The following is a 15655-nucleotide window of genomic DNA, read 5'->3' on the forward strand; positions in this document are numbered from 1 at the left end:
ATTTGGTTCTGATTGTTCAGTTTCTATGCCAGTTAGCATCTCTGGGCCTATCAATGGGGCCTGATCACAAAGGCGGGGCTAATCAATAGCCCCAGTGGAGGCCTGGAGAGAAATGGAGGCACGGCTGTTGGCCAGGCTGGGAAAGAAAGAGAGGCAACTTCTGATCAATGGCTGCCACAGAGATTACGGATCAGACCCTCCCTCTCTCTGCAGGCCTCTTTCCCGGCCTGATCCGCAGCCCCTAGGCAGTCAGTGCTGGGTCAGGGTGCCCGCAGCGGCCCCAGTCAGTGCTGGGTCACCATGGCAACCCAGCACTGACTTCTGGTCTGGTGGAGCCTTTGGTCCTAATTGGTCATGTAGGGGATCTACTTTACTTAGAAGACAGTTCTCCAAACTTAGTACTGGGGTGAAGGCCAATGGAACAGGTGCCATTTTGAATCAGTACCAGTCTGTTCTGTCATTTGGCCCTCTGCGGCTGGGCTGGAATGCTTGCCTCATCGCCAGGGCGACGACTCAAGCATTCTGCGGCCAGGGTGGAACGCTTGCCTCATCGCTGTGGCAATGAAGCAAGCATTCCGCCAGGCCACTCACACTGCCTGCTCTTAGTGGCCACCCCCCACAGGACTGAGGGACTTGGGTGGGGCTGAGAGGACTGTGCTCCGCCATCTTGTGGTTATGGGCGCCACTATCTTTGTGGTGGAGTGATGGTTAATTGCATATTACCCTTTTATTAGATAAGCTTATCTGAAAACCCTTAAAATTGTGATATAGTAGTCCTTTAAAATTTTATTATAGACCTAGTATCTCCATGGTAGACATTAAGACTTAAAATGACATTGCACTGGGTGTGTCATACAGACAGAGTTATTTGAATATGATTTTAAAGCACCAAATATAGGCAACCAATTTTCTTAGTTTGTAATCCAAGTTATGTTTGCTAGAAAAGTCATTCCGGGAGGGTTTCGTTTAATAAATCTTGTTAAACCAAGCATTTGTCCAAAGCATAATTGAATATGATTATATAGTATCATTATTTATGTAACAAAATATGTATAAAAGCCTCGCCAGAGTGGCTCGGTTGAGTGTCATCCTGTGCTCCAAAGGGTTGCTGGTTCGATCCCCAGACAGGGCGCATGCAGAAGGCAACCAAGTGATGTTTCTCTCTCCCTTCCCCTCAGCATGTTCTTAAGTGAGGATTTATTAAAAAGCATAAAATCACATTGTTTTATTTCAAATAAAAAATGATCCTTCAAATCTGGTAACTGTTCTCATATCTGCTTGATGTCTTCTAGTCATTTAGTCCCTTACATGACAATAATTTATAGCAGTGGTTCTCAACCTTCCTAATGCCACGACCCTTTAATACAGTTCCTCATGTTGTGGTGACCCCCAATTTCATTGTTACAAATTGAACATAATTAAAGCATAGTTCGACCCCCAAAGGGGTCACGGCCCACAGGTTGAGAACCACTGATTTATAGCATCCTTTTTACAAATTAAACATATTTATGTAAATGTTTTGTTAAAAGTGGTCACAACAGTGTTTTGCTATAAAATGGTCACTTTTATAAGACATTCTTGATTAATGAAGACTTTTATCACATTAAGTGATTTTCTAGTTTTCTGAGTATTGCTTGCTTTTCATATTTTATATGTTCATAAACTGCAGTCAGATATCCAAAATAACTTGATATATTAACACTTTAATCACACAATTTCTTGTTAGTTTGTAAGTCTCTCTTTAAATCTCAGATATTAGAAAATACACTAAGTTATTCAATGAGGACTAGAGAGGCTAGACATTTGCAGAATCCTTTCTGACTGAGGGCCAGCTCTAATCAAACCTGGGAGGCTGTTTACACCTATCCTCACACTCATGAAGATGAGTATCATTTGGATCCATTCAAGAGCAAATGGACTATATATTTTAAGGTTGTTTGATCTGGAGAGGAAAACCTAAAAACATTCCCAAGGTTTTTGTGAGATCTGAAGACAACTGATTTAAATATTTTAAGTTGAAATACTGTAGCTCTATAGATTCTTTGAAAACACCATCAAGTCAACTTAACTCCTAGTTGGGGGAATTTGCTGTTGTACTTTCAGAAGGTTTTGAATTCAAATGGTGGTGTGACGAACGTGCCTCTTGCAGGCTTGCACCAGCTTATGGGAGCTCATGTGTATATTGCTTCCCAACTCTGTCCAGTGACTTCATGGTGGAGTGGTAGCTTGAAATCGGCCAGGTGGGGTATTACACCATGAGACTGACAATTGCTACAAGTCAGGGCTTTTTTTCCCTCCTGGAGAATCATTTGTTAAACATATACCAACAGAGTATTAGTTTTAGCTTTAACATTATTATGAATGTGGGCATAGTGTAAGCTGATTATATTTACTTAGTTTTAAAAGTGGTTCTTCCAGACACTTTAGAAAGCTCCTTTAGTCTGGTATTACTCTAGGAACAGGGGATAGAAAGATTAGTAGAAAGATGAATGTTTTTGAGTAGTCAATATTCTGTGAGTAACCAAATGGGAAATGTTCTTTGCAGAGGTTAAAATCATATAATGACTTAAACATTATTTTATATACTCATTGGTATTATGTACTACAGGATGAATGCCATGCCTATTATTGGTTATGCATTAAAATGGCTCACTATGGGCTGAGTGTCATCCTGTGCACCAAAGGTTATTTTTTAAAAAGTTATGTGTAAGTTATTTGTGGCTTACATCACATACAGCATTTTATATATATAGTAATAATTAATTAGCACATTATTTCTTAATTAAAATAAGGCCATGTATCTAATATCTGATAATGTTCTTATTGACGGTTCTGGCAACCAAAGCCTTCTTTGAGTGTCTCCAAGAGTTGCTTTTATAGGCTAAGGAGGTGAAAATTCAACGTGAACACAAACCCGAGTGTCGATGTATAAATCAAAATGAATTCCAAGTACAATCTTTATATCATTGCCCATTTGGGTCCCTAGAAAAACACAGGCCACTGATCAAGGGGCTTATTTGTTTGGACACAAAATCCAAGTAACACGTCTGGAACTTCGTGGGCCAGTCCACAATTGATCTCTGAATTTAGGGTCGCACCATGTCCTCTTCTGGCAATGTACGCTAGGGTAGAAAGAAGGATTTGTTCCTACTCAGAGGTTCTCTCCTAATTAGGATTATCAGGCTTGCTACTGCTTACCAGAGTAAAAACTAAGGTGCAATCCTTTTTGAGGGGAAGTGATGAAATGATGGGTAGTTTGGGGCCATGTGCCTCTCAAGTTCCTTTAACCTTTGAGAGACTAATTCTCTTTGCTCCACTGGGCTGTCAATCCCAAGAACAACCCGACTTCCTCTGGGTTCCTTTCACACACACTTTGCTTATCTGTCTGAATGGTGTTTGTCTGATCTTTTTTACTTTTATGATCTTCTCTTTCTTATGTAAAAAAGGCAATTAGACTCGTATCTCTTTATTTTAAACAAAATGGTTGTTAATTAGTGTGATCAAAAACCCTGCCATTGTAGACTATGGGTTCCACTTTGTAGTTGCACTAAATTGAGTATGGTTTGGTGCCAGTTGACATGATAACAACTCAAAGTCTGGCTTTTTAAAAATTAATGAACAACACATTTGTGAGGCTTTGTTTCGTCTGGTTTAGATCTATAGGCTCTGAATGCATCAGAGTTCTTATTTTTTACTGACTAATGCTGTTGCTTATTAAAAGTGCATAAACTTACTGAAAAACTTTTTTGCTAACTTAATGTAACTGATGTGTGAAAGCTAGAAAGCTACACCATTTTCGTCTAATTGGTTTGTTTATAATTTTATAAGCAGGAGTACAAAGTATGCTTATTTATTTCATTAGTAACACATACTAACATGTCTTTTATTAAATTATCAACTTACCAGAACTCTAGAAACAACTTTACATTGTCATTCTCCTGGGTACACCTCCCATCCCATTTAACTTTTAGAAGAAACAAGTAGATTTCAGGTATTTATTTATTATAAAACAACCTCAAGAGTGGGTTGATATGAGCTGACTTTTAACATTCTCAGGACGTTATCTTGATAATTAGTGTTCAGAATAATGACAATGGGTGTATTATAAGAGTCTGTTTTAAAGAAAGATTAAATTATGCTCATGATATATTACTACTAAGGCAGAAAGCTGTAACAGTATGAACTAATAAAATGTTTTATATTGAGGATTTACACAAGAGTAAATTTCTAGTTAGGTAGCCAGAAAAATAAATTAAAGTAAAATGTAATTGGCTAGACGCAGGGGTGGGCAAACTTTTTGACTCAAGGGCCACAATGGGTTCTTAAACTGGACCGGAGGGCCGGAACAAAAGCATGGATGGAGTGTTTGTGTGAACTAATATAAATTCAAAGTAAACATCATTACATAAAAGGGTACGGTCTTTTTTTTTTTTTTAGTTTTATTCATTTCAAACGGGCTGGATCCGGCCCGCAGGCCATAGTTTGCCCACGGCTGGGCTAGAGCATCCAGCTCTTTAACATTTTGGTTAACTGAAGTTTAAAATCCATAATTTATTTTTCATATTCAATAGAAAAGAAGAGGTTGACAGGGGTATCAGGGAACAAAAGACCCAGCTCTCTGGATGTGTGCAAAGTTTATGAATTACATTAAAATAGGAGCACCTACTTGAACCTGGCTTTGGTAGATGTCTGGGAAGCCTTTGGATTGAACACATTATGCTAAGTGAAGTAAGCCAGTCAGAGAATGACAAGTACCATTTGATTTCACTCATATGTGGAATTTAATGAACAAACTGATCTACTAATCAGAATAGAGACAGACTCAGAGATAGAGAGAAGGCAGACAGCTCTGGTCGGGGGGCAGGGGAGGGATTAGGGGTAGGAGGGATTGAGCAAAAAAAAGGAAAAGGGAGAGAACTCATGCACATGAAAATAGTGTGGTGATTTCAGAGGGGAGGGCAAGTGGGTGGAGGTGGAAGAGGGCATACGGGGGGTAAATGGTGATGGAAAAAGTAAAATAAAATAATAAATTTTTAAAATAAAAAATATTAAAAAAATAAAACACATGCCCCCCAGATCATCTCTAAAATAGCAATGAAACTTGAGTTTTGGCTGACTACTTTGAATTTTAAAAATGCTTATTTGTGGATGGTAATGGATCAAAATGCCTCACTCGTGTTATTTAGATTAGAGTTAAAAAATCTAAAGATAATAACAGCTGCCATTTACTTAATGTTTACTGCCTTTCAGGCTGTATTCTGTGCTCAATAAGGAATTTAAATAGGATAACATATAAATGAATCCAAGTGTTAAGTTTACAGTTACTCCGCAAACCAGGCTTTGTTATATTCCTTTGCAGTTGTGGAAACTGAGGCTTGGAAAGTTTAACTGTCTTGCTAAAAAGTTTATTCCCTCGGTAAGTGGTGGCACATTTTCTTATTCTGTGAGGAAATCACATCATCAAACTGTTTCTTTACGTTTAACTTTTCCAAGAGAATAAGAGAGAGTTTTCTCATTTCCAGCTCTCGCACTGTTTGGAGTCTTATCAAACACCCTTATGAATAAAAAGCTGTTCTTACTGGATTTAGGCATGTCAGTGATCTTCATCACTTATCTCAGAAGGTTCCTGCCTTCATCTGTCCTCACTGTTGAACATTCTTTCTTGGTATTTAGCCTAAATTTACTTCTCGTGATTATACTCATTACTCCTAGTTACCTCCCTCATTGTGGATGTGTCAGTAATAATCTATCTTTAGCCAACTGGCCTTTGTTTATAGTTCTTCCCACAAGATTGAAGCTGATGTTGTAATGATGCTTAGAGATGATATAATATGGATGTGGGTAATTGGGCAATCAAATTCAAAGTACATTGTAAACCTAGAATTAGTAGCAAAGTAATAAATGGCACTCAGTGTTGGTTTTCTACATCATCTGTACTTGGGTTTACATTGAAATACATCTGTATTTGATGTTTTAAGCTTATTTACATACAGTTATTCTGTATAGCTCATCATATTAGTGTATGCTAGCCTAATTAATAGTGGAAATGTTCATTCTTTATATATTATTTGATATGACACCAATCTTTTATTTTTTTATTTTGCACTAAATCAACATCTCATACAAAATAACCTTTGATCATATTTGCTTACAGCTTCCTGCCCTCAAGTCCTTGATTTCCATTTCCTTTTCAGTAGTAATGAGGCAAATTATCAAACAAGCTCATTTGAGAAAACTCCAATTGTAATCAGTTAGCTTGATGGAGGAAAAGATTTTTGGTATGCAGCATTCAGCTCCCCTGTGGATACCCAGGATAGTAATTTAAAGCTTAGTGTAGTGTATTGAGCACCCACAAAGTGAGTTTGACAAAGTAAAACCAGATTTCTTCTTTCCACAGAGAATAGATATCTATTCATAAGCTGCTTGGGTCTGGGGAGTTTTTTGTTTTGTTTTGTTTAACGTTTGCGTAATGCTCTAAAGAAAAAGTAGTTCCTTCTATGTTTCTGTACACAATTGCAGTTCTAAAGGCATGAGTGAAAGGAAAAGCATCACAGAGTTGTGACCCTAGAACATGAATGCACAAAGGGGATAAGCTAAGCCCAGGAGTAACGAGTCATATAAAAGAAAAAACCCGGAGGAGAACCCTAAAAGGTAATGAAGGCGGTGCAGAAATAAAGGAAAACAAGTTTAGATTGCAAAATTTAGAGTGGAAACAGGCCAGGTGCTGTGACGCTCATAGATAAATAAATCATCTTTTTTTTTTTAAAAAAAAAACATCATTAAAATCCCCAAAGATCAAGACAATGGAAGTGCAGCCCTAACCGGTTTGGCTCAGTGGAGAGAGCATCAGCCTGCAGACTGAAGGGTCCCAGGTTCGATTCCAGTCAAGGGCATGTACCTTGGTTGCGGGCACATCCCCAGTAGGGGCTGTGCAGGAGGCAGCTGATCAATGTTTCTCTCTCATCGATGTTTCTAACTCTCTATCCCTCTCCCTTCCTCTCTGTAAAAAATCAATAAAATATATTTAAAAAGAAAGAAAGAAAAGAAAATGGAAGTGCAGAGAGAAATGTGATATTCAAAAATTAAACAGCTAAAGCTACAGATGATAGACAACAAAATCATAAAGACGTTAAGCACTGAGAGACTAGGCATATAAAAGTAATGCAAACACAGTAGGAGAGGACATGCTTTACTTTGGGCTTGTGGCAAATCCGGCATTGGAATATCCTGGGGCCAAGACTCCATCCAGCTGCACGTCAGTTTCCCCGGCGAGCTTTACACATTACAGATTTCTTGGACTTTATCCTTAAAGATTTAACAGATTTTGTGTGGGAGCCCACACACTGAGTTTTTTTTTGAGAAGCATCATAGGTAATTCTGATGCCCAGTTAGGATTGGGAGCTTGTCCTTGGGGGGTGGGGTGGGAGTGGCACATTTGCTCTTTGGTGCAGTGTGAAGGTACCTAGTGGAAACCTTTGGCCATATGGGACCACAGAGACTACTGCTAGGTCATGGCCTCTAATCAGCAGGCTGCTCCACGGCTGTCTGCACCCCAGTAGAAATGAACCCATGTCTGATCTACAAACTTGTGCCTAGGCCAGGATCCTTGGAGGACCAAGATAACTTCCCAATTAATGAGAATTTCAAGAGGGAAGGATTGTTCCAAAGGCTGATTTAAAGGATTTTGGAGTAAAACATTCTAAAATCTCTTAATTATTGACTATACATATCCTGCCTCCTTCCCTCCCTTGTAATGTGTAGAAATGTATGGAAAAAAGATACAAGGCTTAAAACAAAATAAGAAAACCTTTTGCAGGTTGGGGGATAAAGGGGTGCTAATATGAGGTGACGGCAAGATTTGACTTTGGGTGGTAGGCACATGATGCAGTATACAGATCTTGTAACATAGAAATCCACACATGAAACCTATATGTTCATGTTGACCAATGTCACCCCCCAATCAATTTAATAAATAAAACTTAAAAAAAGCCTTTACCCGGAGTGGGGTATAATTACAAAAGTATTATTGGAGTAAATGCTATAATGATATCATAGTATCATCGGTATATGGAAGTGGTAGAACATAACAGAAGGGGGCATTTCCCATCTATGGGGCAGGGCTGTGGCACATCATGTCTGTCCTGATAGGTTTTGTATTGGAGGCTCCCCTTAAAGCTCTCTAAAGCTTCTGTGGGCTTGGGCTGATGGACCAGGAATGATTTGCAGTCAATCATTTCACCAACCATTTCAACCTGTTTCATCGGAATTTTGGGTGCTGTTTGCCAAATTAGTCTGTATCTTACATTTATTTTACCCCACCTGATATTCATTTTGCAGTTGAATTGTTTGCCTGGCTTTTCCTTCACTTCTGTGACTATGACACAGCTGTGCAGAAAAGATAGGAGACCAGCAGTCGTCCTGGGTTCAGGTCTCAAGTGTGCCATTTACCCATTTTGGGACTTGTGCAAGTTAACTTCTCATTGGACTGTGAGCATAAGAAGGGCAGGAATAAGTCTTTTTTTTCTCTCTCCTTATGGTATTATTATTTTTTTTTTTTAGTAGAGCATTCTTTGAATTTTCTTTTCTTTTCTTTTTTTTAATTAAATCTTTATTGTTCAGATTATTACATTTGTTCCTCTTTTTTCCCCCCATAACTCCCCTCCTCCCAGTTCCCGCCCCACCCTCCACCCTCACTCCCCACCCACTGTCCTCTTCCATAGGTGCACGATTTTTGTCCAGTCTCTTTCCGCATCTCCCACACCCCTTTCCCCCACAAGAATAGTCAGTCCATTCCCTTTCTATGTCCCTGATTCTATTATGATCACCAGATTATTTATTCACTTGATTCTTAGATTCACTTGTTGATAGATGCATATTTGTTGTTCATAATTTGTATCTTTACCTTTTTCTTCTTCTTCCTGTTCTTAAAGGATACCTTTCAGCATTTCATATAATCCTGGTTTGGTGGTGATGAACTCCTTTAGCTTTTCCTTATCTGTGAAGCTCTTTATCTGACCTTCAGTTCTGAATGATAGCTTTGCTGGATAAAGTAATCTTGGTTGTAGGTTCTTGGTATTCATCACTTTGACTATTTCTTGCCACTCCCTTCTGGCCTGCAAAGTTTCTGTTGAGAAATCAGCTGACAGTCGTATGGGTATTCCCTTGTAGGTAACTGAGTTTCTTTCTCTTGCTGCTTTTAAGATTCTCTCTTTGTCTTTTGCTCTTGGCATTTTAATTATGATGTGTCTTGGTGTGGTCCTCTTTGGATTCCTTTTGTTTGGGGTTCTCTGCGCTTCCTGGACCTGTAAGTCTATTTCTTTCACCAGGTGGGGGAAGTATTCTGTCATTATTTCTTCAAATAGGTTTTCAATATCTTGCTCTCTCTCATCTTCTGGCACCCCTATAATTCTGATGTTGGTACGCTTGAAGCTGTCCCAGAGGCTCCTTACACTATCTTCGTATTTTCGGATTCTTTTTTCATTTTGCTTTTCCAGTTGGGTGTTTTTTGCTTCTTTGTGTTTTGAATCTTTGACTTGATTCTTGCGCTCCTCTGGTCTGCTGTTGGGTGTCTGTATAATATTCTTTATTTCAGTCAGTGTATGCTTAATTTCTAGTTGGTTCTTTATCATAACATTGAGGGTCTCATTAGATTTCTTGAGGATCTCACTACATTTATCGGCGGTCTCACCAGTCTTTTCGAGGGCCTTACTAAGTTTATCAGCAGCTTCTAGACAGTTCTTGAGAGACCTTAAAAGTGTGGTTTTGAGCTCTATATCTTCCATTTCTGACATTTGCGTCCTGTTTCTTTGTCTCCGCATTTTTTTATCTTTTCTTGGTGCACCCCCTAGTGGTCTTTGTGCGCAGTCTTGTAGTTAAGCCTTGATTGTTGTCGGTAATACCAGGGGTGATTTGACCTCCAGGCTAACTGGCTATGAGAGTCAGCTGTGTCTGCAGTGGAAGAGCTTCTGTGCTGGATCTCTAGGGCGGTGCTAATCTAGCCTTTGCCTGAGGCTATCCGGCAAATGGCGCTGCGCAGGGCTTGGGCGGGGCGGGTCCCCGGGGATCTACAGGGCGGGCCGGAGCGAGCAGTTATGGCTGCTCTCAGTTCCGTCCCTAGGGGCTCTGCCTCTCAGAGTCCCAGCAACTGCTGCAAACCTCGGAGAGAAAGCTGCCTTCGAATTCTGACCGAAGCCAGACAGTCCCGCTTCTCCCGTATGAGTCTGGTTCCCTAGAGACTTGTCCAGATCTGGAGCTCAGAGTCTGAAACTCCCTCCCGATTGAAAACAACAACCTTGCCCTCCGCCGCCAGCCCGCTCCGCGCTCACACTCCGCACCTGAGTATTTCACTTCAGCACTGTGCCTCTTCTGAGCCTGGGTATGATATTCTCTTTCCTCCTAGTTGTAGAATTTCCACTCAGCCAGCCTTCCCGTGGTTCTGGATGATGTCTGTTCTGCCCTTTAGTTATATCTCTGAAGTGGTTGTTCGAGGCAGCAATCTCCGGCATTAACCTATGCCGCCATCTTGGTTTCTCCTCCTTATTGTATTTTTAGCAATCAACACAGAGCCTGGACTACTTGATGTGCTCAATAAAATGGGTTGCTTGAGTGAAAACACAAATCTCTAAAACTGGAATATAATTTAACTTCGAAAGCAAAATAATGTGTAAAGGCACTTAGTAGAGTGTCTGGCACCTAAGTGCCCAGTAAGTGTTAGCAATTATTATTAACTTGAAGGCTGAACACTGTAACCATGAAGAGTAAAGGTGCCAGCGGTGGGGTTTGTGCGTAGTTCTGGTTCTGTCATTTCTTAGCTGTGTGACTTTGAGTCAGTTATTTAGCCTATCCTAGCATCAGTTTTCCCATCAAGGAGAGAAGGATGAAGAGATCACCTACCTCACAGAGTTGCTGAGCATTAAACGAGATATAAAACACAATTCCTGGCACCTTGTGCTCATTCAGGAGGAGATATCACTGCACATGTCTGCCAGGTAGGTAACCCCTATTTGTCAACAGACGTTTAAACTTACAAAATTTGAGATTAGTTGTTAAAATTGTAATTCTCTTAAAAAGCCAATAAAGCACATTTAAGGAGAACTATTCAGTTTCTGTGGAGTGAGTGAGGAGAGAAAGGTTTGTGTTTCTGGTTATGTAAGGAAAAAAGCCTTGAAGAGGATAGTGTTCATTTTCAGTGTTCCAAAATAAAGAAATGATGCCTGACCAGGACTGGGCGCTTCAGATCAAAAGGGCAATTTTAGAAAATGTTGGTGAGTGGATGAGAGCACTAGTTTATTGAAGAAATCAATTTGCTATCTTAACCAGTGGCCCCAGTGCCATCCCTATAATCTCTGAAAATTGATAGACACTTTGTGGTTCACCAATCCGATTGCATCTGCTTCCTTACACCTGGTAACTCACACCCCCTTTTCAAATAAGATAGTATCACAGGAGCTTTGTGGGTTTATACAGCCACAAGCTTATTAGTTAGATAAAAATCTCTCAGCGTTTAGAAGTTTAAAACTGTGTTGTCAAACCGTATTTCAGTTAGAAGGGCAATTTCCAAAGTAAATATGACACGGTAACTTTTACATCTTGTCATTCTGTTTCCTTAAGAGTGTGTGATTTGTGATCACCTCTGGCAGGGCTTCCTGTCTTTGTTTTCAAATTCAGTTATACATAGAGCAGAGCAAGTGACATACTGGAAACTTAGAATCTACAATTGAAATGCCCCCAATTTCCCCCAATGCTTCTTTAGTAAAATGGGGCAAAAAATCTATAGGGAAAAATATGGTCTTATTTTTTAAAATTTATATACAGTTCACATATAACATTAGTTTCAGGTGTATAACATGCTGATTCGAATATATATATATATATATTTGATGTTCCACCCCCCAAATATATACACACACTTCGAATAATTTACAAAGGCATTGTTTATTAAAATACATTTCATTTTCAAAATTGAGCTATCAGCTGTTAAATTGTATATGCATTTTTTTGGGGACACCCGAGATTGGGAAAAGATCAGCTTAATAAATGTAGTTAACATCCATCACCATCCATTATTACAGATTTTTGGCTGTGATGAAATCATTTAAGATCTACTGTCTTAGTAAGTTTCAAATATACAATATAGTATTATAACTGTACTCACCATGCTGCACATTATACCCCCAGGATTTATTTATTTATTTATTGCTACCCCAAGTCAAGTCTTCATCCATTACCGTTTAGCCCCCCTATATCCTCCTCCACCTCTTTCCGGCCATCCCTCCCCCCAGCAGTCACCACACATTACACGTGTCAATGTAATTTCTCTCTCTCTTTTTTTCCTTTCATGCTTAACCCTTCCATCCTTTCTACCCAGCTCCATGATTTATTTATTTTACAGCTAGAAGTTTGTGCTTTTTAACCCCTTCACCCAATATGGAGATCATTTTATGAAACATGATTGGCTGGTGATTTATTATAAACCTTAAAATATTGATGCTACATGGGAGAAAGGTGTCTCAAAGAACAACAGGCTTTTATTTTGCTTGGCTAGGATCACTGCCAGAGTTGAGTGTTCAGTGGAGATTAGGTCTTTTATTACATAGATTTTGAAAAATTATTAGACATACCACCCAAGCCAAAGTAAATTAGAGCTACTTTTAAAAAGATGATAATTTCTGATATATTTATGGTAAAGGACTATTACTAAGTTAGCAACATTGTTGCTATTTTCACCACCATTCAGAAAGCAGAAATCTCTTCCCAGACATTAATTATGTCATGGGAATTGCTACTTTAATGGGGGTAGAACACGGTGACCCAGGGTTTTAAGCACTTGAGCAAAAACTGTCAGTTGCTTCATATCAAACTGTCATGCTCCCATTTCTCTTCTCTAAGGTATAAATCTGTTGGCATCTTTCATATTGCACATTGACAGCGTCACTAGAAACTTCAAAGTTAGTGTGTTCACAACAGGAATCAGAGTGGCTGCTTTTATGACTTCATGCAATGACAGCTTAGCAGGGGTGGGCAAACTTTTTGACTCGAGGGCCACAATGGGTTCTTAAACTGGACCGGAGGGCCGGAACAAAAGCATGGATGGAGTGTTTGTGTGAATTAATATAAATTCAAAGTAAACATCATTACATAAAAGGGTACGGTCTTTTTTTTTTTTTTAGTTTTATTCATTTCAAACGGGCTGGATCTGGCCCGCAGGCCATAGTTTGCCCACGGCTGGCTTAGAGCATGCCAAACAACGTGCAATGAATCCTACAACATAATGTTTCTTGTTGGCAGCTTGGACCCCAAATTCAGTATGAATCACTGGGTGGACCTGGTGGGCCTAGACGTTTATCCTTATTCTTCCTTCTGTAAATGGACCATCATTTGTGGAGGGTGCTGAAATCTAAAGCCAAGCATACACAGATCCCTGAGAATTCATGTTCTCCGGAGAGCAAGACTAATGGATATTTCATTGCAGGGAATATCAACTTGGTAATATCAATCTCTTTTCTCCAACAAAATGGGGTCTATCAGGAAACCAATTCCGAGTTACCCAAGTCTGTCTGGACTAGCCATGTGGCACAGAAAAAATACCTGAGGGGATGTAGAAGTGACCTGAAGTCTTCTGGAAGAGTCTGTGTGGAGGCAGCTACCAAGAAGGACTCTCATCCCTGCTGATCTCTTGCTGGTACCAGAACAGAGCTGTTTTCTCCCAAGCCTAAAATCCATCCTCAAGAAGAGGGAGAAATGCGCCTGGGAGTGTGTGAAGGTGGAAGCGGGGAGGGAGGAGGAAGTTCACGAGAAGAGAAAAATGGAATGATCAGAGGTAACCCCATACAAATTATTTGGGAGATTTCCAACTGAATAAGTTCGAGTAAAAACAGTTCTGGAAAACATTGTCACTTGAAGCCGATCCACTTGACTTGGTCTGTCGTTAAGTCGCCACTTGCTTAGAAGTTCATTCTTTTGGTTGAGCATCTCTGCCGTTGAGGAGTGGTCCGATTAGCGGTGCTGTCCTGCTTCCTTGCTGGCTGACATCCTTTTTGCTCCTTCTAATGTAAGCTCTTAGGAAGCTACAAAGTACAGTGGCAGACACTATCATACTCAATTGGACATGCTCTCTGCAGATTTGTTAAGGACATACGCTTACACATTTGTAGCATATAGTTGCCATGGAAATGACCTCAGTGGTAAGAGGAACAGCCTTTAGGTTGGACCTCAGATTTTCCTTTTATTTCCATTTAATTTGATTTGACTGCAAAATGTCACTTCCACTGCATTGATTACGCTTCATTGCTGCCACCAGCCCCGTTAGAAAGGGGAAAGGGCAGGCCAGCTGCTGTTATTTCCCCCCCTATCCTTTTCTGATATCAATACAGATAGGCTTTTGAGATGAGAAACTCCTTACTACAGTGATGCAGACACAATTTCTCTTGCTCACTTCATGAAATATAACGAGACTAAAATTATGCTCAGAAATCTTTATTCACCCCAAGGCACACGCTGTGTAACCTCAATTTTTATCTGTTTCAGCTTCATGCTCCTGTAAGGTATAATATATAATGTATGGAAACTAAAAATTACTATGCCTTAGTTTTCCTTAAATTTTTTTTTTTTTCAGATCAACTCAGTAGTTGGATATCTTGAAAGAATTCTTTTATAGTTCAATGAATTATAAATAAATTACAAAATTACACAAGTATGAAGCATTAATTTTGGCTCATATGGATTGGAGGTGTCAGGGTAGGTTGGAAGCAAAATGATGCTGTAGACTTAGTTGTTTTTTTGTGCTGCTTCTGACTGCTTCTTTCCTATCCCCTTACCCGAGTCTTAATGCCTACAGTAACCCAGAGCTGATCTCCTTTTAGGTAAAAAAAATAAAAATGAGAAGTTAATATAATGCTAATATTTGAAAAAGTAAACGTGTTAACGTCTTAGAAATATAGCATTTGCATTTAACTGGAGCAGAGGATATTATTTAACACAAGAAAACTTATTGCTAATAGAACTGTAGTTATAAGTGTGGGAAGACAGTTTGATAGGAAGCCTTCTGGACACTTTTCAAATTATAGCACTAGATTTCAACCTGGAAGTGAATGCTTGGTTCTGCTGTGTTTAGGAGGTTGATTTGTTAAGCTTCTTAAAAAGTACCATTATTTGGAAAACAAACAAACAAAAAAAAACCCCATCCGGTTTCTTGATGGAACATATACAGGAAACCTGTGAATTCATGTCTGGAAAACATATAAGTCCCTGATCACTGAAGATATACCAAGCACTTTGGGGGCAAAACACCTTGACTGGGACATAATCTTATATTTTTATAAGGAAACCTTATCAACCAGAATTGGTAGTAGGAGAAAAAAGAAGCCGTAATTGCTCTTTAGATGTTGCTTTGTTGGTTTGTAGGGTTATGGCCAGGTATGCTGTCCTTGAAGAACCGATACTAGCATTCTACCCAGGGCAGAAGAGTTCGTATGATTTCTATGGGAAGTCTACTAGTAAAGCGATGTGCATTGAGAGACGAGTGATGATTTCTATTTGGTCTCTGCTGTAGTAATTGCGCTCAACTAGACAAGTTTTACTGTGTTGGAATATTTTAGAATTCCAGTTAAGGCTATAGTGAAAGTGATAAGCGTGGCTCATTTAGTTGTTATCTCTA

At 39.4% G+C, this 15655-nt stretch overlaps 1 protein-coding gene across 5 annotated transcripts in view; it reads left to right on the forward strand.

The window, feature by feature from the left end:
• Positions 1-15655, forward strand: part of SOX5 (SRY-box transcription factor 5) — a 971461-nt gene that overhangs the window by 84036 nt on the left and 871770 nt on the right. The window lies entirely within an intron of this gene.

Source organism: Myotis myotis, unplaced genomic scaffold (genome assembly GCF_014108235.1).
Source record: "Myotis myotis isolate mMyoMyo1 unplaced genomic scaffold, mMyoMyo1.p scaffold_m19_p_3, whole genome shotgun sequence".
Lineage (NCBI taxonomy): Eukaryota > Metazoa > Chordata > Mammalia > Chiroptera > Vespertilionidae > Myotis > Myotis myotis.